Here is a 21,544-nt window from a genome sequence, read left to right on the forward strand (position 1 = left end):
TGTATACATTAATTTTTTAAATGGGGGGCACATACAAAACCTATGTAAGTTATAATGCTTATGGTACTTTTGTTCCTCCCTCTCCCACATAGCCACTTATCCATATACAAATGTAAACGTACAGTCACTGTTATTTTAAATCAAGCATTATATTTGAAAGGTGCACCCCAAACCAGAGTGACATTAAAGCAGACAAAATCAAATGAGATCAAAGACAACACCCCGTGGTTCAATGTGGTTGAAACCTTAGCCTGAACAGACTGGCAACTGGTTTGACCTGATCCAATAGCAACAAATACTGGTTTTTAAACAATTATTTTAAGGACACTTCATTTCCTGTTCGCTTTGACATTTAAAAATATGTCAGCTTCTCTGTCTTGTTCTATTTAAAAAAAAAAAAAAAATTCCTGAAGAGAGGAGGCAAGATGGCAGACTAGAGATACCACCAGCCAGAGTATCTCTGCAAGAAGGAGAAATTGTAGATGGAAGAGAAAAAACAAACAGGCAGGCAAACATAGATCAGATAAAAGTTGGAAGGAAGGGTGCCTGAACCTACAGGAGACTCCACGGGAAGAGGTTGTGGAGCGGAACTGGAAGGAGAAAGGCATTGGCAGGGATTAAGCCCCGACAGGTTTGGAGACCAAGGAGAAGGGTAGGCAGGGCAGTTAAAATTCCCCTACCTTGCATCTCAGACTGTTGGTGGGCTCCCGAGCTGCTGGAGAGACCTACTGACACCAGCCCAGAGACACCAGCTCACTGCTTCCAGTGAGAGGAGAGCTTTTTGCAGACATGTCATCAGACAACCAGCTTCCCCAGGGCACCTCCCACTCCACAGACCCAACCCAGAGGGCAGGCTACATATTGCTTCTTTACCCATCCCGAGCCTTTGTCCTCCCTGTGGGGATTCAACCCCTCAGGTTCCATCTTGATCATCTCTGCACAGACATTTTCCAATTCTGGCCCAGACTGCAGGAGCCACAGGGGTCCAGTGGGTCCCAGGCAATCTGTGTGACCCCAGAGCCTGATCATTCCAGGTGGATTGCTTCCCAGAGAGAAGGTCAGAGACAACCAGTGTGCAGACCTTCCTCCACCTAGACTTTTATTCTTCCCTTTCCATCCCCCACCTGTGGCTGCCAAGAGAGAAAATTTAGCCACCACAGAGAGGCATCCACAAGGAATGGGGCTCAGACCTTTCTTTTTGAGCTCCTGCAGTGGACTGAGGGGTGCTCAGGCTGTGAGCTCCCAACCCTTCGGCCCTTCCTGGTGCTGCTTGCCCAGTGACTCCAGCAGAGCTTGGCAAATCATGAGGCAGATGGATGTTGAACCAGCTAGGGCACTCTGTGGCTGACTTGTGACAAGCATTCTTCTTCCAGGCATGGACAGAGATTATCTCTGGGGCCCCGGGGCTAGGTATGCAAGCCAGATCCCAGACACCCAGGTCTCAATCACGTTGCCTAGGGGCACAGAGAGGATATTTGTGAATTAGTCTCACGAGGTGGGTGCCTGCAGGGGCAGATCAGAGGTGACAGTGCAGAGTGGGTCCTAGCTGTGGCCCAGTTGTGGGGCACCCCTCCTCTCATGGGAAGGCCATGCTCCCAGCTCAGGCTGGGATCCTGAGCAAGAAACCTCCCAGCCCACATCACAGATTGACTAGAAGTCCTACCTGTCAGTGGAGGCCTGGGATAAACCGTGGAATAGGGGAGGGTGGAAAGAAGCGAGGCCTCTTCAGACTTCCAGACTGCAGTTCTCAGACAGTCCCTCCTCCACATGCAGACTTTCTGGTTGAGTAGTGTCACTTCAGCTTCTCCCTGGCAGCTTTGTTCAGAGGCCAGGAACAGAACTTTGATCCCTGCTAAAAGCATTTGTGGAGCTTGAGGGCTGGCTCACTCAACTCAGCCATGCCCAGCTTCATTCCCAACCCACCCCTGCTGAGGTGGAGAATAAGGACACACCTGGAAGCTCCAGGGCCCCACCCACCAGTACTAGACGGAAGAAGTAGACTGGTTGCAGCCCCCCCCCCAAAAAAAAAAACACAACACTACAGATTGTTGCTTCTGGCAAACACCACCTGCTGACGGGGAAGTCAATTTGCACATCCTTTTACTACATTTACTGATCATCATGCAAGGTGTAGTTTTGTTTTGTTTTTTTTGAAGACAGAGTCTCACTCCGTTGCCTGGACTAGAGTGCCTCGGTGTCAGCCTAGCTCACAGCAACCTCAAACTCCTGGGCTCAAGCAATCCTTCTGCCTCAGCCTCCCTAGTAGCTGGGACTACAGGCATGTGCCACCATACCCAGCTAATTTTTTATATATATATATTTTTTAGTTGGCCAATTAATTTCTTTCTATTTTTAGTAGAGACGGGGTTTCACTCTTGCTCAGGCTGGTTTCGAACACCTGACCTTGAGCGATTCTCCCGCCTTGGCCTCCCAGAGTGCTAGGATTACAGGCGTGAGCTACCACGTCTGGCCACAAGGTGTAGTTGATTTCCACCCACAAGCAGGGACTGTCCCAGAGGGCAATAGGGTTTAATAGTGACTAATCATAATGTCACATGCAACTGTATTTTAATAATAGTGACAGTTATAATGATTCTCTATTACTTATAATGATGATGTTCTATCCCTTCCCAAGCTGGTACACAGATAGACTCTGTTCCTATGCCTGCTTCCTTCAGAGGGGTAATATGCTACAGTAAAAGAAAAGAAGAATCCATAAGGATGAAGAGCTAAGAAGGAAAACAGGAAGATAATACTGGAAAAGTGCTACCAAGTAAAGTTATATTTACCCTACTTATACAGGTCCATATGGGGCTTATCTGTTCTGTCTTCTCGTTTGTATATGCTTTGTCTTCCCAACTTGAAAGTCCTTATGCTTTATAGCAAATTTTGGATTTTTTTCCCTGAATTTAGAGCATTTAAATAAGTTAGGCATGCATATAGGTGTATGTGCATGTGTGTATATTTTTAAGGATGTGTATATTTATGTGTAAGTGTATATATGTATATGTATATTTACATGTATCTTTGTATGTGTATTTATGTATTTGGCAGTTTGTATTCATATGTACCTAAGTATAAAAACATGTGTGTATTTGTGTGTGTATATGTGTGTTTATATTTTGGTATATCAGAAGACAGACAAATTTAAGAAAATAGATAGCTTGTCCATATAATTGTTTGGTTTGAAAAATGAACGTTCTAATATATTCTGTGCTATTTACATACCTGGTCCACGTCAACATACTTTTTGTGTGAGTCAGAAGAATAATTTCAGGATGAAGGGAAGTTGATCTTGGACAGTTTTCCAGAGAGTTGGATAATTTTCAAGCCATGTAATTGATTGTGACTTGTAGGTATTCTAGACCCTGTTTCTATTAAATGAAGAATCATTTTCCTTTATAAGCAATTTTATTCTATCTGTGGACTGCTATTCTCATTTTAGAGGTGGCTGTGTCTCACCAGCCAGGAAAATGCTCATATTCAATAGAAGTTGACTAACTGTTTAGCAGCTAATTAGTGATCAAAAAGTTCTCAGTGAGACTTAGACATAAGGTCACATAAGCTAAAAAGTATCACAAATTCATTTTCTTTGGGGAAACTCAACCCAATATATTCAAGATCTTAGAACAAAGCTCGCTCAGCAGTGGTTATGAAAGTACTGATAACAAATGAGCTTTCAATATTTTTCATACTTTTACTAGCAGAGTGCGTTGCTCTTAAACTTCTTTTCTTTTTATCTGCATAAGGTGTAATTAATTATATAGAATTTCAACTCCCATTGCAGAGAGGTTGAAACCACATGTATTGGTTTTAATAGGTTGGATTTTTTTCCCTGGTTAGCAGCATTGAACCTTCTTTCTGGGAATCAAAAAATTGTCATGCCGAGTTGAACAGGATGCAAATCTGGCCTGAAGTTTTCTTACAATTGCTCTAACAATATGTACTGTTCATCTACTCCTCAGGTTGCCATTAGGAATAAAAGCATATTATCTCAGTAGGATGCTGTTATCTCTCTGGTTACACAGCCTGCCTATAGACGAGCCTGGCTTAAGTCAGGAACCTGAAACATTGTGCAACCACATGGACACAGAGATAATAATGAAGTGACTCCCAGTTTTCATAACCTGGTTAAGAATAAGTTCTGATTGTAGAAAACATGAGTAAATTTTACGGCCTATTTTCTTTCATGTATAGGAAATTATATTAAATTTTCACCTCTTCATGTATTTTTAACATTAAAATTTTCAAACATGTTTTTTAAAGACTTTTCAACATTTATCTTATTTAGAAGAATGTACAATTATAGACATAATGTAATATAGATTTACTCAAATTCTTAATATGGAATATACAAGCATATTTGTGTATATGTATGTATTCTTTCCTTTTTTCCTTCCTTCCTTACTACCTATCATGTTTCTTTCTAGAGTTTCCTTACTTTGCTAAAATTTACATGTATAATAAGAAAAATATTACTAACCAAATAGGATTGTAAACATAAAATTAAGCAAGGGCACTTATAAATTAAGTTATATAATTTACAAATGCATACCATGGTGTCTCTCTAGTTATTGGGGGCATAAATTTGATTCTGAGCTTCCTAGCAGCTGTTGAAAAGAGGCTCATTCAATATGATCAGTAATAAGTGTGACTCCTTGAGAAAACAGAATGTGAAAAACATTTCTCCTGCAGATTAATAAAATAAGTCTGTATTATGTAGTGAACTGGATTTTTTTTTAATATTCTTATTTTAAAAGCAACAATATGTCCTGAAAACGTAATGGTAAATCATATTTCAGTGAAATTAGTTCTGGAAAGGGTGTGAACAATGTAGTCCTGGTGCATAGATTTCAAGTTTAGAATATTTAAAGGAAGAATTGCACACTGGAAAGCCATAGGCCAACTTTGGCTACAGATCCATTGCATTTATCTTATTTAGTTAGTTTGAACGCCTGAGGATCAGTGCTCCTAAAGCTAACTGCGGTAAGGTACTGCTTTTGTTTTCAATTTCCCACCTATCATGAATCAAAATTTTGAAAAATATAATGAGAACTAAATTACTAGTTTAATTAAAAAAAATTTTTTTTAAAGACTTAAAATAGAAGTAGAGCATTTAAATTTTGGATCAATTTCCTTAGAGCAAAAGTCAATTCTTCAAAAAGTGTTAATTCACATAACTAAATTTTGTGATGAATACTAGATGGAGCAAAGTTATGCTTCCTTATAAGTCACTAAATATTCTGTGGTATGTCTAATGATACACAATATGTTAAATAATTAGCGTGCAGTTGGTGGGGGCAGATGATATCTTGCTAGGCCAATTTGCTGCACTGGGCTATGATTTGGGGGGGCAGCTACCCTAACTCTGCATGGGGGTAAGTTGACACTGTATATGATTTTTGACCTGGCTTCAATATTTAGTAGCTCCAGCAAGCCATGTAACCTCTCTGAATTATAGCTTTCTTATCTACTAATCAGTCTAAATAGCCTATCCCAGTAACTCTTCAAGGTTATTATAAAGATTAAACAAAAGAATATATGTCAATACTTTGGAATAATGCAGAATGTTACCTGCACAAATTAGGTTGTTTAAACATGCACTCAAATGTTTAAGCTGCAAGGAATTAAAATATGTGAAATACTCATCTCTAGGCAGTGTTAGAAAGTAGCTAATATGTAGACCTAGCTAATGGGACTTAGTGCATTCTTATATTCATAATTTTTGTAAAAAATTAGGTTTATTGAAATGTGATTTGCACACCAAAAATTAATCCTATTTAGGTGGCTAGGTCTATGAACTTTGACAAATGCCTACAAGCCATGCCTATATATTAAGATATAGCATGGTTCCATCACCCCAAAATCTTCTCTCTTGTTACTCTGAAGACAATCTCTACTTCTCACCCTAACCCCTGGAGACCACTGGTATGTTTTCTGTCCCTAACTTTGATTTTTTTCAAAATGTCATATAAATGTAATTGTATGGTGTATAGCCTTTAGAATGCATTTTTTCACTGGCAGTAGTTCACTCCTTTTTATTGCAGAGTAGTATGCCATTGTATGAATATACCATTTGTTATTTGTTCAGCAGTTGAGGGACCCTTAGGTTGTTTGCAGCTTTTGGCAAGTATGAATATAAAAGTCTTTATGTAGACAAATATGTATATTCTACTACAATACATACATAGAAGTAGTATTGCTGGATCATATGGTATTTGTATTTTTAACTTTATAAGAAACTCTTAAACAGCTTTCTAAAATGACAGTACCGTTTTGCACTCCCTTGAGCAAGGTACAAGTGCTCCAATTGCACCACATTCTCGTCCATACTTAGTAAGGTCAAGTGCTCCTGTTTATTTTGATTTGTTTTGTTTTGCAGTCTATAGTGATTTTTTTTCTTTATATATTCTGCATGTCAGCCTTTATCATATATGTATTTTGTAAATATTTTATCCCATATTCTATTTTTATTGGGTAGAGTATTCTATAATTATCAGTTATGTTATATTGCTAATGGTGTTTTTTCAGGCCCTCTATATTAGCTTACTGATTTCTACTTATTCTGTTGATTACAGAGGAACGAGTTCTGAAGTCTTCAGACATAATTGTGGATTTATTATTTTATTCTTTCAGTTGAGCAATTTTACTTCTTTAATTCTGAACTTTGTTCTTAGCTGCACACACATTTAGGATTGTTGTCTTGTTGGTAAATGGGCTGACTTATAGAATTTGTGATCTATGATAATATTTCTTTTTACTTTTAGCACCCTAATTTGGATCTTTCTTGCAGTTTCTATTTTTCTGCTGAAATTCTACATCAGAGAATTGTTTATACATATTGTCCACCTTTTCCATTAAGTTATTTAATACATTAATCATAGTTATATTAAGGTCCCTGCCTGATAATTCTAACTTCTAGGTCATCTCAGTCTAGTTTTGTTCATTGCTTGGACTCTTGACAGTAGATTATTTTTTGCCTGAATTTTTGTATACCTTTAAATTTTTATTAAATGTCAAATACCAAATGTAAAGTAGTTGGGACTGATGCCAATAATTTATGCCTGGAAATAGGCTACATCTTTTCTACTCTAAGGCTATTAGTTGGCATTGAGTTAATCTAGTCAGGAGGTGATCTTCAACGTACCAAAGACTTCACATTCCTTTAGTCTTGCTTGTAGAGAGGATTCAGGATAGGAGCTTGGAGAGAGTGGGATTTTGTGCTTTATCTCCAGGGGTAGCCCATCCCCCTACTCTGCACCTGCATTACTGAGAGAAGTTCCCACCTGTCTCCCATTCTGTTTGTCATAAACACCTGGTAGAAGTTCACATAAAAGCACCAGAGATTAAGTTCAAACTCCCATTGTGTCAGGGCTTACCAGGAATTCTATATTGTTACTCTAGCCCACATTCAGCTTTTAGCAATTTGTTAAAATTTTAACTTTAGAGAATTTCTTATTAGTTAATTCAGATAATTCTTTTTATCATAGCTTGTATCGTGGCCAAGTTCTGTTCTCTGGCACATATGACATCACCCCCATGACTCATTTCTTCATGGAGCGACCTACCCATTCCTGTAATTCTAATGTTTGTTTGCCCTGTTTACGCATCTTTTCAACAGGTTCAATAAAAGCCATGGTTTCATCAGTTCATCTGACTTTCTCTTAGTGTTAGGGTGGGATTTACACTATTTCCAGCTTTGTCATTCTACATAAAAGAGGAACTCCTCTAGTTTATCAGTTTTAATTCTTTTGGAAAAAATTTTACACCACACTGATTTAATAATAATTAAAATAGAGAATTTCTCTTTTGTTTACTTAATTTTATCATGGAAAGTATGACTCTAATTAGTTCTTCAGTGCTCATTATATACTACATCCTACATTACTATATAATATTATGAAAAGCCCAAAATTCTCCTAGTGCCCTGAGTTGCTAATTATCTAATTGGATTATCTAATTATCACTTGCTAATTGCCTAATTGGGAAATACACTTGTTTCATTTGTTAGAAACTGAAATGATTGTGTCTTTTCAAATGATTAAGTATGGAGAAAGTGTAACATTTATTGAATGAGTATTTACAGTGCTGGTTAATGTTTTAGGGATTTCTATACATTATCTAGTTCCACATTCATAATAACTATGCAAAATGTTTACATAATGGGAAAAAGAGTCTTAGAGATACTAGGAAATTTGACTGTAGTCTCTCAGCTATATAGTTAATAGTTAAATCAATAGTTTTTTGGGAATTTAAACATAGTTGTATCTGGTTATAGATCTATTATATATATATACATATATATGTCTCTATATAGAGAGAACAATGTTTCCATGTACCCCTATTATAACACAAATAAATATTTGTCTTTATCATTCTATAACTTGCTGCTTTGCTCACTCTTTTCTCTACAGTATTTATATGATTCTCTATTATCCAATATCATCTTCTTTGTCTCTGTAAAGGTTGCTACTCTCATGCTCCAAACACGCCAAAGTCATTTCCTGACCTTCCATGTTTCCCATAAAAACATATCTTGAATTTGATTCACTTCAACCTTTTAATTTTTCTAAATAACATGTATATTTCATCAGTTCTAAAATATTAACTTGTTAATGTTGCCATTAAAACAACAAGGCAATGTAGGGACAAAAGACCTATCTTTTATAAAGAAAATAGTAAAAAGTTGGTTAATCAAAATCTAAGAATTTAGAATTCTTAAATTTCCAAAATGGCTCTGGAACAAAAAGAGAAAAATATAGCCCTTGAATTCAAGTGAAGATAGAGCCAGCCCCTGGACAACCAGAAAATAGAGAACAGGAGCCAGAGAGCCCATTGTTTTATCTAATTCTTCAAGTTCACCGCACAGAAGGAAAGTATGGATGTTCCTTAGAGACAGGCCTTTCATTTATGTTTTTGTTGTTTTTAGAGTGAGTAAGCAGTAAGATTCAGTGTAAGAGTAAGCAATGTGAGTAAGCAATAAGATTCAGAAGAAATTGGAAAATTGGAGAAAAAAGGAAAGGGAGAAGTGCACCAGACTTCGGAGCTGGCAACACAGGCAATAACAACAATCAAGGTTGGTGCTAGGTGACAGAAACCTCGAATGCAGGTCTGAACAGCAGACAGCTGAACATGGGAGAAAAATGACTGTGACAAAAATTGGAGAAAGGACATCTGTGCACCAGGACAAAAGGAGAAAGAGAAGGATACTTGTCTTTAGTCTACCTCTTTGATAAAGGGGAAAAGTCAGAAGCTGTGAAATTTCTAATTAGGGTTAGAGTAGACACCAATTCTGGATAATGTCAATCAGTGACTCCCAACCTTTTGACAACGAAACAAAGTCTTATATTTAATTTTGCCCCTCTCCCCTAAGTTTCTAAAACTATGTAAGTTATATAAAACCTTAAGGTTTCACTATAAATACAAAATAATTTTAAATGTCAGGATGTTACAGAACTAGGATAGAACATAAGAATTTGGATATTTACATGACTATAACTATTAAGTCATTAAGAACTTTTATAAATTATTCTAGTTGAATATTCTACATATCTTCCATTCAGTTATTCCTCATGGGACATAATTTTCTAAAATACCTGAAAGTAAGGTCAATGTTCATGGACATTATTACTTTCAGTTCGACTCCACAAATAAAGGCACTAGGAGTACAAACATTAAAAAGCAACCAGACGACATCGGGCGCGTTCAGGGTAGTATGTAAATACTAAAATATATTTAAAGATATATCATAGTATTTATAAATGCCTTTTAAAACATTTTTTGTTTATAGTTTTTAAAAAATATGCCATTAAGAGCACTGTTGAGTATACTTCACTGAATTAAAAATATTTCTAGAAAATATTTCCATAAAATGTCCATGTCTGTGTCTTTGTCTTGTCTATGTGAACTTGGAAACATATTTTCAGTCAAAAACAATTTTGATCTGCTGTTATATTTCGTAATGCTGGGCCCCCAGAATGTTATTTTAAACTTACAGAACTTAAAAAGCCTTATTTTTTAGAAAACTTTGGAATATTAAAATAGAGAAAATCTTTGCTGAGGAACTGTGTTTTCAGTCGTGAGCGCAACATGGTAAGATGTTTTACATTTCAAATGGTCAGACAAATAAAAACCAGTTCTGTGATGAATCTCATGAAGGGTTTATTTCCTAATCAGCCTTCCAGTCTGAAGCTGACCTGTATAATCATTTTCCTAGGTGTCTTGAAGTGAACATGATTTTAGAAATTAAAGCTAAGATTATTTTGTATGAGTCAATCTGTAATTTTAAAGACTGTAATTCTTTATTTCAGAATAAAGTTGTTTCCAAAAAAAAAAAAAAAAGCAACCAGCTTTAGTTGCAGAGTAATCCAGTCTGGGAAACACATATAAACATATAAGGCCAATGTAATGTTGTGAAGTCATAATATAGTTACACATAAGCCTGGGCATTGTGCTAACGCGGAGAAAGGGCATGTATCCCAGCCTGGAGTATAGGAGAAGCCTACTGGAGAAGGTGACAGCTATGCTTAGTCTTGATGAAACAGTCTAAAGTTAAGCAAAGTAAAGAAGTATGGCAGCTTTTTCCTTTGATTATTTGGAAAAATGTAGGCACTCTTCAAACTGTAAAGTATTGGAGAAACATTAAAGCCATGGGGAATCACGTATATACCACATTTTCGCTTAATGATTTTTATTTACAATCCACTGTAATTACACAAAATATACATTTCTTATATTCTGTGGTTTAGGCTCAAATTTTTACTCCCTGACATAGAGATTCTAAATTTTTTAATATGCTTTTATGCTATAATCTATATAGTCAGGAGTAACTAATTTTAAGTCAAATATTGAATTTTAAATACAACATATTTGCTCTAAAAGTTTCCTTACTAGTTTCTGTCTTAGGGAGAGGCTCACCATTCTCAGGTTACACCAGTTCAAACCATTCCATCATTAGGAATTAGCAAGGATGACATAGATCCTATCATACGATAGTTAAGGAATCCACCTTAACAAGCACTATTAAGTCTTTAGTCATTATTGAGAGACAATTTCCCATGGGTCTGTCACATTTCTGCACATCTTATAAAAGAATTACTGACAATTTTTGAAGTGTTTTGAAAAGATATTTGTAAAGCAGGCAGCTTTGGAAGATAGAAATAGCATCCCCTTCTGGAGCAAATAGAAGCATGCTTACTGCCTATTATAAAAAATTTGCATACATTCCTTAAGTTTAGAGTCCCTTTCTTATAATGTGTATGCTTCAGGTTGCCTCATGGAAATTAAAGCCCAGAAAACCAGGGCAAAAATGCTGATACTCTTGCTACTGCAGTTGCTGTGAAAAATATATTGTCCTTCATCTCTGACCTAGGAGTCTAATGTCTTCTACTAGCATCTGTGACACTGTGGCAGGCTTTCATATTGACTTGCAATCAGGGAAACATCTCAGACACTTCAGATATTTTTATAATGCTGGTGATGAGGACAGGATGCTGACAGAAACAGCTTTCTTTCTGGAAGAGGAAAGCTGAGGACCTTATAAGCCTATTAATAGTATTTGAAGGAGGTGGATGGGAATTAGTAGCAAACCAAATTATATGGGCAACTGGACAATAGATGGTACTCTACTTTTTTGGTTACTAATGAGGAAAAATCAAGGAGATCACTGCAGGCTAAGTAACAGGAAATAGGTAAAATACAGATGCCAGAATGCTACTTTGGTTGTTGCTAATTTTTCTTTAAGTGAAAGGACTTCCTTGACAATTTGGAGGCAGTCTTAGATCTGCAGCATTGTAACAACTAATACTAAGATTCGTATTGGGTAGGCAAAAGTTTACACTCCAGTACAGACAATAGTTACGAGAAATGTGCATATAGATCAAGTGGGAAAGAGACAACTCTATAACCAGAAACCAGGTGAAGTATTAGCACCTTGATTGGTTCAGATCAGAAAGGAGGGATCCTAGAACATATTGCTTGTCAGGAAATAATGGCAAATGTTGGATTGTCTTACAGCTAAATCTCTCATTCATTCTCTCATGCCAACCTTAGAACCATTTGGAAGTGACAATAAAATCTCTCAGAGTTTTGTTGCAATGGGTCTTTGTTGCTATAAGGAAGCTTTAGTCCTCTGGGGATGATTTTCCCAAGGCAGAAAAACTCCTGTTGGAAAGCACAGATGAGGCATTCACTAGTATTTGGGCTTTTATTGCCCTGGATTGAATTTAGAATTCTGATGAAGTTTATCCACTAAAGCATGAGAAAGAGGTCCAAAGAAATCTAGATAAATACTTGAGGCCGCGAGGACTGTATGGGGAAACTCCCATATCTCTACTGTTAACCAGGAGAACTTAAGACATATCATCTAGATCAGGGGCCCTCAAACTTTTTAAACAGGTGGCCAGTTCACTGTCCCTCAGTCGATTGGAGAGTGCACACTGGGGGCTCAGGACGAGTCGGCTGCTAAGCAAGACAGGCAGAGGCAGCAAAAACACCCCATGGGCCGGATAAATGTCCTAGGTGGGCTGCATGTGGCCTGTGGGCCGTAGTTTGAGGACATCTGTTCTAGATAATGGGGCAGTTAGTGCCCCAAATTAAAGTGAATTCCTTAAAGAAAGTCACCACTGTGGAGCCAAGACTGACTCAGCTAGAGATCACAAACCCCACACCCTAGCAAAACAGCAATGTGGCTATAGCTTCTGAGTCAAGAAATTTCCAAGGATGACATAGATGGTGTCAACCACAGGAGTCTTGCTTCCAATACAGAGTATTAGGCAAGTCAAAATTATTCAAAGGTAACTTGGTTATTCCATGACCCTCCACCACATCGCTTGAAACTGATAGTACATATGAAGCTTCTCTACTTCCCTGCTCTTTGATGCCTCTGCTCCTATAATGACTTCGGCTACTATAAATAGAAACATGACCTGAGGTCAAGGTATCTCTATCCCCAATGGGCATCAAAGGACATATGCCCTCATCCAAGTATGATGAAGAATTCTAGGAAGGTGAGGGAAACAAACTTAGAATATGTTGGATATGGATACACACTTACCTTTTTATCTGAATCTATAGAAAGAAAAAGATCCTTCGATTCAGCTAATGGGGTTTAAGCAGGGTTCACAGTGGACAAGGCAAGCTAACATGATCAAGTGAATTGAGCACTTTGGGCAAATTCAATGTACTGTTATTGTTTCTATATCTGATGGTATATTAGGAATTAATGTGTTATGTGATTATACTTCATCATCCATTAAGTGCCTGAGAAGATTATCACAATTGGGAAAGGCCACATGTAGAGAAGTGCTAATGGTACATGCAAATCAGTTTCCAGTCTTCTCCCCTATTTCCTCTCAGATAGTCCAGCAGCAACAATTTAAAATCCCAGGATAAGAAAAGGAAATTACAGCCTTAACTACAGATTTGAAGGGAATACGGGTAGTAAGAGGTGCAATATTTTAACACAACAGCCCTGTATGGCCAGTGAAAAAGCTAGTAGGAACTGAAAGCCTAGAACAGATTACCACTAACTGAATTCAATTGCTGATCCCATTACATATTCATATACATTAATCCATTGCATAGATCAAACTCCCAGTATGCTATCTTGGACTGTGTCAATACCATCATTTCTATATTACGGGCTCCTGAGGTAAAAGACCAAGTCACATTCAAATACACATTTGTAATAACCCTCCCATGTTACTAGACATCACCCCCAGGGTTACCTAAATTCCTCTGCCATTTGCCATCAGTAGTAGGTGGGTAAGCATAATAGGTGCCTCCACCTATACTGTACTATAGAGGTGCCTCCACCTCTATAGTACAAAGATTTTAGTATATAGATGATGCCCTGTTGATGCACAAGTTAGAAGCTTCCATTGCAATGACCTGGACTGTAGTGTTATCACACTTCTACCAACTTTGATGGCTGATAAACCCTGACAAAATTCAGGGTTCTACTTGTCAAGAAACTTGTACAGTTTCTTGGGACTTTATGGGCTGATTCACAATGTTCATTCCTTCTGGCAGTCAAAGAAAACTGCTATTTCTTCATCCCCAACCAATAAAAAGGATGCTCAGCACCTTCCTGAAATCTTTGAGTACTAGAAATGGTATGCACATAACTTGGAAATTCGACCTGGATCTTTATATTAGCTAATCCAAAAAAATCAGCATCCTTTGAATAAGGCACAAACCAACACACTATGTTGAAAGCTGTCCAGTAAGCTGTGGCCTTTTCTCTACATATCGTGCCTCTCATCCCTAATTAACCTGTGAGCTACCAGTCTCTGCAACTAAAGATCTTCCTCATTGGAGCCCCTGGAAGAAATCAGCAGCCTCCACTGACAGGTGCCCTTTGGGATTCTGGACAGGTCAGCTCCCTAACATGCAGGACCCTACCAAGTACACCTCTACTGAAAAGTACCCATTAGCTTGCTACAGGGCTCTTGTCAAAACTGATCTCCTGATTGTGACTGTCTGGCCTCCTTATTTTCATATTTTGGGTGGGCCAACTCAGACTCCATGACTAAGATGAGAACGGGTCCTATGAAGCTCGCTTGTCAAATAGAAACAGTGTATTCAATCTTGCAGCTCGCTTGGGTCTCCAGTGGCATCTCAGCTGTACATGAAAAAATGGCTCATTCAAACTGTTGCAAGAGTCATAAATTTAATTCTCTGCTAGATCTGCCATCTCCCACCAGACAGCTCTGACCATGATCTATATTACCCTTAAACATAGTAAGCAATCTATTGGAAATAGCAGGAAATAGTCCCAGCTTCTGCATTTCCCATGCAAAATACCTGTCAACACCTCTGGATGTCTTTCCCACTCCCATTTCTGTAACTACCACTTAGCCACTCAGTGAGAGTAGACAGGCTATTGACGTGGACAAATAAGTTAGATTGATTGCCTTCATGCAGGCCCTTCAAAACAAGGACTTAGAACCAGTTATTCACATCTAACTTAGTGGGTTAAATTAATCTCAAACCCTTTAGGGTTCTTGAAAGTGAGCAGGAATTGGCTATTGGAATATCTCAGTTCTCTCCCTATAGGTCAGGGCAGTGAAACATTGTTCCCATTAACAGCCCTATGTCTTATAGTTCATCTCATATCAAAGGTCTCCCTACTTTTTCCTGATGCCATCAAATTACATCACTTCATCTAAATCAGTTGCTTTCTTGACACAAAGAATGTGTGAAAACATAAAGTAGTAAAGAATTTATAAAACAAAGTCAACAACTTAGGAGTTACATTTTTCCCTTTCATGAAAAAATTGAATACCTTTTTTTCTCTGTGTAAATCAACAGTGAAAACAAATGAACCAGATCCTTCACGGGTATAAAGTATTCCTGTAACATAATTCACGCACCTTCAGAAACTGTTTTAAGCCATTATTTTTGTAATAACAAGCATATTATAAACTTTGTATAAGTATGAAAATAATTGTCAGTCCATGTTCCAGGTTAGGTGACATGTTAATACTTACTATTAAAATGTTGCTTTATACTACTCCTCAAATTATTTCATGAGTACATATTTTATCATCCCAACTATATTGTCTTCCCTTGTTATCAATTGTGACTATTCAATAAGTGTTCATTATCAGAATAAATAAATAAATAAGATATAGAGATTTCAAATTACCTTTTTAAGTTTAAATCTATTTTGTTAAAGTAGCTTGTAAAGTTTTAATTATTGAATAGATATTACTCATTGAATAGATATTGAATAGATGTTGAATAGATATTGCTCATAGCTTCTATCTTCCTGCCCCACCCTCCCACTGCATACTTCCTTGTGAATGTTTCTTAAAGATTTAGATTTCTTATAAGATAAACTTGACATTTCAAACCAACATTAAAAGTATATCATTAGTTACATTTCCTTTATAAAATTACCCTATGGCCTACAAGGATTGAATCCACCATTGGGTTCATTAGTATGGGGCCATCTACAGTAGTTCTACTAATGGATGCTTGCATCGTCAAAAAACAAAAAAAAATCTTTGTCAGAGTTAAAACTAATATAGGAAGCAATAGAAACATATGCTTTTTTAAGGGAATAGATTATTTTTGTGCCAAGCCTTACCCATGGCATACCTACATCCATTTTACACAAAGCGGATTTTGACTCATTTGTAGTAAAAAGGCCAAAAAGGATTTTTCTCCTGATACTTTTGTTCAGTAACATGATGGCTATCCCAGCTTAAGGGAAGTTAGTGTCTCATCACTCCTTTCCTTTTGTCCTCAATGGCCTCTCCAGTTAAACTGTAAGCTGCTTGAGGTCAGAGCCTATACCATACTCATTCATGTGTCTGTCATCATCATTTCAATTCTTGCCCTGTACTAAGTCCTCAATAAATGGAGGCTGAGTTGCACTCCAAAGAAATTAGGTCATGGGCACCTAACCGAAGTAGTCCTCCTTTCAGCCAAATCTGCATTTTAGTGTGTCGAAAGAAGGCCAATTCCTAAGACAAGGTTTCCAACTCCTCAGCTTTTGGACCAACCACCAAGCAGTCCAAGATCACAGAGTCTCCTAACTTCCATCAACCCAGGCACATTTAGATAATACATTGTAGTTCCAGATAATGTAACTGATATATCAATATACACCACCATGTTATTCTTTCTGGATGAAAAGGCACTGATGAGCCACCATCACCAAGAATACATTTGAAAGCTTATTTTTTACCCAGTAATGATGAGGGGTTCCCATTGATTTAGTCATTCACTTTCATCGATCCCTCTGGCCGTCATGAAGAGAAAGCTAAAAGTGTCAGGATTTTCATCTATAGACTTGGAACTTTGTGAGGCAAATTTATCTTCCCTGGCCACCTGAGCTAGTCACAGTCTAAGGAGACAGAAATTTAAAAATAAATATATAAACACATGGATGCACAAACTTTCTCTGTAGTGACATAAAGATTGAATCAGCATAGAGATGAAATTATAAGGAACTATAAGTTCATTTCCACTGTTCTGTTTACAGAAACCAAAATCTGATTTTTAGGAATATTTTTCAGTCAACTATCTATAAAAATTAAAATGGAAGTGTTGGTGGCATAATGTTACCATGAAAGAAACTTATAGTGTATGAATGAGTAATTTATACTGAATGATGTACAAAAGTTTTAAAAGCTTTTTAGGTGGGCTAGTTACAGTTGAATTTTAAAAATATTTCCCATGCTTTAACCTGAAGGTAGGAGTAAACAGAAAAGCCTGGTTACTTTTATAATAATGGTTGCAAGACTAAGCATTGAGATGGTCCCTGAGGAAAAACAGACCTTTTATTTTTTTTCATTTTCAGGTTTTTTTTTTAATACTAAAACTGATCTCTCCCTTCTTGCCATCATAAAATAAAATAGGGGGAAAATCTGGTTTTTATTTTATAGAAAGATACAGCATGGAGTCAGGAGATTTGGATTCTAATTCTTTTTCTATTAACTGCTTTGAAACATTGGGCAAGTCATTAGTAAAATGCTGGAAATGTATCACTGTCCATATTCTCTAATCAATATCTGAATTCTGTGATTCCTTCTACTGAGAATGCCAAGAGTTCCATTTGTAGCTAAATGAATAAAAGTGTATTTTACACAATTAGTTGCATGTAAAATCACAATTTAAATGTTTCTTTCTTTTAGGAATTTTAATTATACATTAAAGTTGATTTATGAGAGTATCACTTTGATAGCATTGTTGTAAAACTTTGGTTGAATCATCATGCTACTTTTGAAATGTTTCATTTTGCATATTCCCTCTTTGAGAATGGTTTTTGCTAAATATTCCTCCCTTTATAGAATGCAAGATAGAAAGCAAAATCATTATGCACATTTATGTCATAATTTGATATTTACAAGTGCAATTTGGGGTTATTTGAATTCATAAAATTTGCATTTTATAATATAGAGACTCTTGTGAATTTGTAAATAAAAATGCAAATACCCATATAAATGTAATAATATATCCAGCAACATAAATAAAAATATGAAAAATATATATTAAACTATGAAAATATTTTATGTGGTTATCCCTTGACTGAATCATCTTGCCTTTGTAAAACACTAAATGGCTGGCTCATTATCTAATATTATAATTTTAGGTATGTGTCAGTATGTGTGCTTTGTTTCTTTCAAGGTTTTGTTTTAAATTTATCTAGAATTTTATTTAGTTCAATTTGTTATTTTGATTATATAAAATAGTTTGCCAGTGATCCCTAGATTTTACTGAATAAAATCAGTGAAACACTTTGTAAGAAAAACATATTTTTATTGCCATAATTAAGGAGGCATTTCTTAAAATTGAAGTTGGAAATCGGCTATTATCCAAAATACCAAAATAGTAGAACTTCTAACTATTTATTAATAGTTGCTTGCACTTGATTAAAGAATTTAAGCCAGTATCTGTAGGTTTTAATCTTTTCTCTCTCTGTCTCCCTTCTTGTTGCTTTCTCTTTCTCAGCCCTTCTCTCTCTTCATCACACACAAGGCAAAAAATGGCTTCACATGGGACATTCAACTAATGGTGACTTGTTGGTGGAATAATCTGTAACATTTCCATAATTTTTAATTTCTGTTTACCAATTTTTAATTTATCTTTAACACTGCAAACATTTAATTTAGACCCATTCTCTAGGTGGCATATAATTATGAGCATTATAAGGTGCAGCTTAACAGTACTAAAAGGTATGCCATTCTAATACTGGTGGGCTTTGTCTCCTCATGTGTTATATTTAACTGTTTTGCATATTCTTCCTTACTAATGATAATTACATTAAATCCAGACTGATCTTCTTGAGTTTCAGTTCACCAAGAATTCTGAAAAGAAATTCCTGCCATAATTTATGGCCAGCTAATTATTTGTATTCTCATAGATAATTCTGAGACCATTTTACTATTTTTATGTTAATTAGAAATTACATTAGCATATACTGACTTGAATTTGTCATTAACATAATTACAGGCAATAACTGATCAAGTCAGCATTGCCCCTTGCTTTCAAATGGAATGTATCTTTTCCAGTACAGACTCATCATTGTTGGACATACTGTACATACTAATCACTCCACTGTTACCCAAAGGGTAAATGTATTTAGGGAAAAAAATTAAATGATCTTTTGATTCAGCTTCTGACTTATCTACTATCTACATGACGTGGCCACATGAGAATATTTGCAGTAACTTCAAGCTTAAATACATAGTTTTGAACATTCTTCTCAGTCAAGCTCTGAATTTAACTAACTAAAATTTTCAAATTTAGTAAGCCAACAATAAAGTCATTATTCATAGCCCCTCCTGACTTTTGATGCAGCTGTCCACATTTACTTAACACCACTTCTTGTCAGTGGCTTGCTCAGTGCCTTTCTGTCTACACAAGAAAAGAGAAATAAAAGCTCGGATACAATTTGAATTAAAACAAGACAAGGCCAAAAAAATTCTTGACATTGAGAAGGTGAGATTTTAAGGCAATTCTCACAAAGCAAATTGCGTAGATAATTGACTAACTTTTCCTTTCCATTTCTTGTGTAGGCAGAGACTTGCTCCTTTAAGGTGAGGAAGCATGCATCTTCTTTCTCCACCAACTGCAAAGAGCAAGAATGACAATTTAATTCGCATTCCCCTGAAATTATTGATAGTAATAACAACACCAGGAAATTTATATTCATACATTACCTACTTAAATGAAGCACCTTTTAAAGTTTCTAACATTTATTTCTGGGTATTCTTATCTATTGCTTAGAACGCAAGCCCTGTGAACCAAGAGTTCTATAGAATAAAATATAATGTTAAAATTAATACATTTTATCACTTCCTTAAAAATTAAATCATAAATTGTGTGGGGTAGTTTTGTTTGTAAAATTTCAATGCATGGGTAATAGGGAGTAGAAGTTTAGCATTTAAATGATCTCTCTTGGTGTTCACTCTTTTCCCCATCTCCGTTGCTCAGATTCATTCAGTGAACACAATTCCCTATTTTCTCTCAAACCAACTAGAAATACTCTTCTGAGACAGTAAACATGTTTCAGAAATAAAGACTGTTGCCCTAAGAAAACTTCTACAGAAATACTGTCTGGATGCTAAGATACTACACAACACCCGAAGCACACAGATAGTGTCGGAGCGTCTTGGTACAACGTTCTCTAATCCTTCTACATCCCTCTCTTTAGCCACTACACCTAAAGAAAAATAAGAGCTTTGGCTTATTGCAATTTTGAAGAAGATTTTAAAGGCTAAGTTTGGTGCTACTGTCATCTCCTTCAAGAAAAAGCCTCTAATCCTCAAGAGTTGCTGAGCTTTTCACAGTGTTGTTGCTGAAGGAGATTCACTGCCCAGTCAGGTGCTGCGTTCTTAACATGGAACTAAGATCAGTTCAGAGGAACAGGTAAAACAGGGGTGTTCCCTGTACTCAGCTAAGATACCTCAAAATGTATAGAACAAATCTAGGCAGTGTAAATAGTTCTGCGCTTTAAAACAACAATAACACAAAAAGTTTGGTCACAACAGCTTTGTTTTCTTGTCTTTCTTTTTCATGCTGGATCATCCCCTAAACAGCCCAGGTGCAGAGAAACGCACAAAGTAACTGTACAGAAGCCAGGATCACAGCGTGTCTGTGTCAATTTCCTGAGGTGAATGTCAGAAAAGCTGGAGAGGCACCACCATGTCGAGGGAATGAGGTCAGAATTCACTGAGCACTGTTCACTCGGGAAGGAACACAGCGGGACAGCGGGGATCGCAAGCCAGGCTTTGGAAAAGGAGGGAAGGTGGGTCAGGGCGGACTTTGTGGAGAAGGCTTTGTCAGCGCGAGAGGGTGAAGGGTGACAGACAGGGGCGTTTGCGCACTGACAGAAGGGAGAAAAGCGGGGACAGTGAGGGCAGAGATGACCCTGTTTGGGGTGACAGGAGAGTCGGGGCTGCTGCTGCCAGTGTGGGAGTCTCGGAGCTGCAGGCAGCTGTCCCCAAGAGGGAGAGGGTTTCAGGTTGCCAGCAGGTGGAGTTGAAATAAACATCTCTTTGGGGATCACGGAGCAGTACCCTCCCTAGACCCTCTGCCTGGAGGCTGGAGGATCACAGCAGGTGGTTTGGGATGCCTTAGGAATCAAAAGATGTTCTCTCCGCGACATGCCTTGGCATCCGACCCCCTGAGCTCTCCCGGCTACTCACCGGTCCTGGGGGAGAAAGCGCCATCCGGGGCGCGCGCTGGGGCTGCGCGGCGCAGGCGGCAGGCAGGGCCGTGCGGCGGTGGCGGCGCGGTCCTAAGAGCGGGACTCGAGCTGGCGAAAACGGAGGCGGCGAAAGCGGCGGCGGGGGCGCAGGGAGCTGCGGGCGGGGAGAGCGGTGGATCCAGAGCTGCTGCGCCGCGCGCGCTCTCTGCCCATCTCCAGCTCCGCTGAAGCGGCTACTGCTACCGCCGCTAGAAGGGAGGGAGGCGAGGGGGAGGGGAGGAGGCACGCGGTAGGGAGGGACGGAAGAGCAGGGAGGATGGGGGCGAGCGAGGGGAGAGGGGGAGATGATCACCCCGAGTCGGGAGGAGGAGGGAGGCGCAC

General features: G+C 37.7%; 1 protein-coding gene across 2 annotated transcripts in view; it reads right to left on the bottom strand.

Annotated features, from left to right (window-relative positions):
• Window positions 1-21,246, bottom strand: part of FUT9 (fucosyltransferase 9) — a 180,872-nt gene extending 159,626 nt beyond the window's left edge. The window contains exon 1 of one of the 2 annotated variants that reach the window (XM_012769450.3): window positions 21,162-21,246. The gene's annotated coding sequence lies outside the window, so the exon portion shown is untranslated. Of the gene's footprint in view, window positions 1-1,663; window positions 21,140-21,161 lie in introns of those variants that run through there. The other variant, XM_012769447.3, reaches the window with a different exon arrangement.
• Window positions 21,247-21,544: the final 298 nt, after the last annotated feature.

This window comes from Microcebus murinus, chromosome 5, assembly GCF_040939455.1.
Source record: "Microcebus murinus isolate Inina chromosome 5, M.murinus_Inina_mat1.0, whole genome shotgun sequence".
In the NCBI taxonomy this organism is placed as follows: domain Eukaryota; kingdom Metazoa; phylum Chordata; class Mammalia; order Primates; family Cheirogaleidae; genus Microcebus; species Microcebus murinus.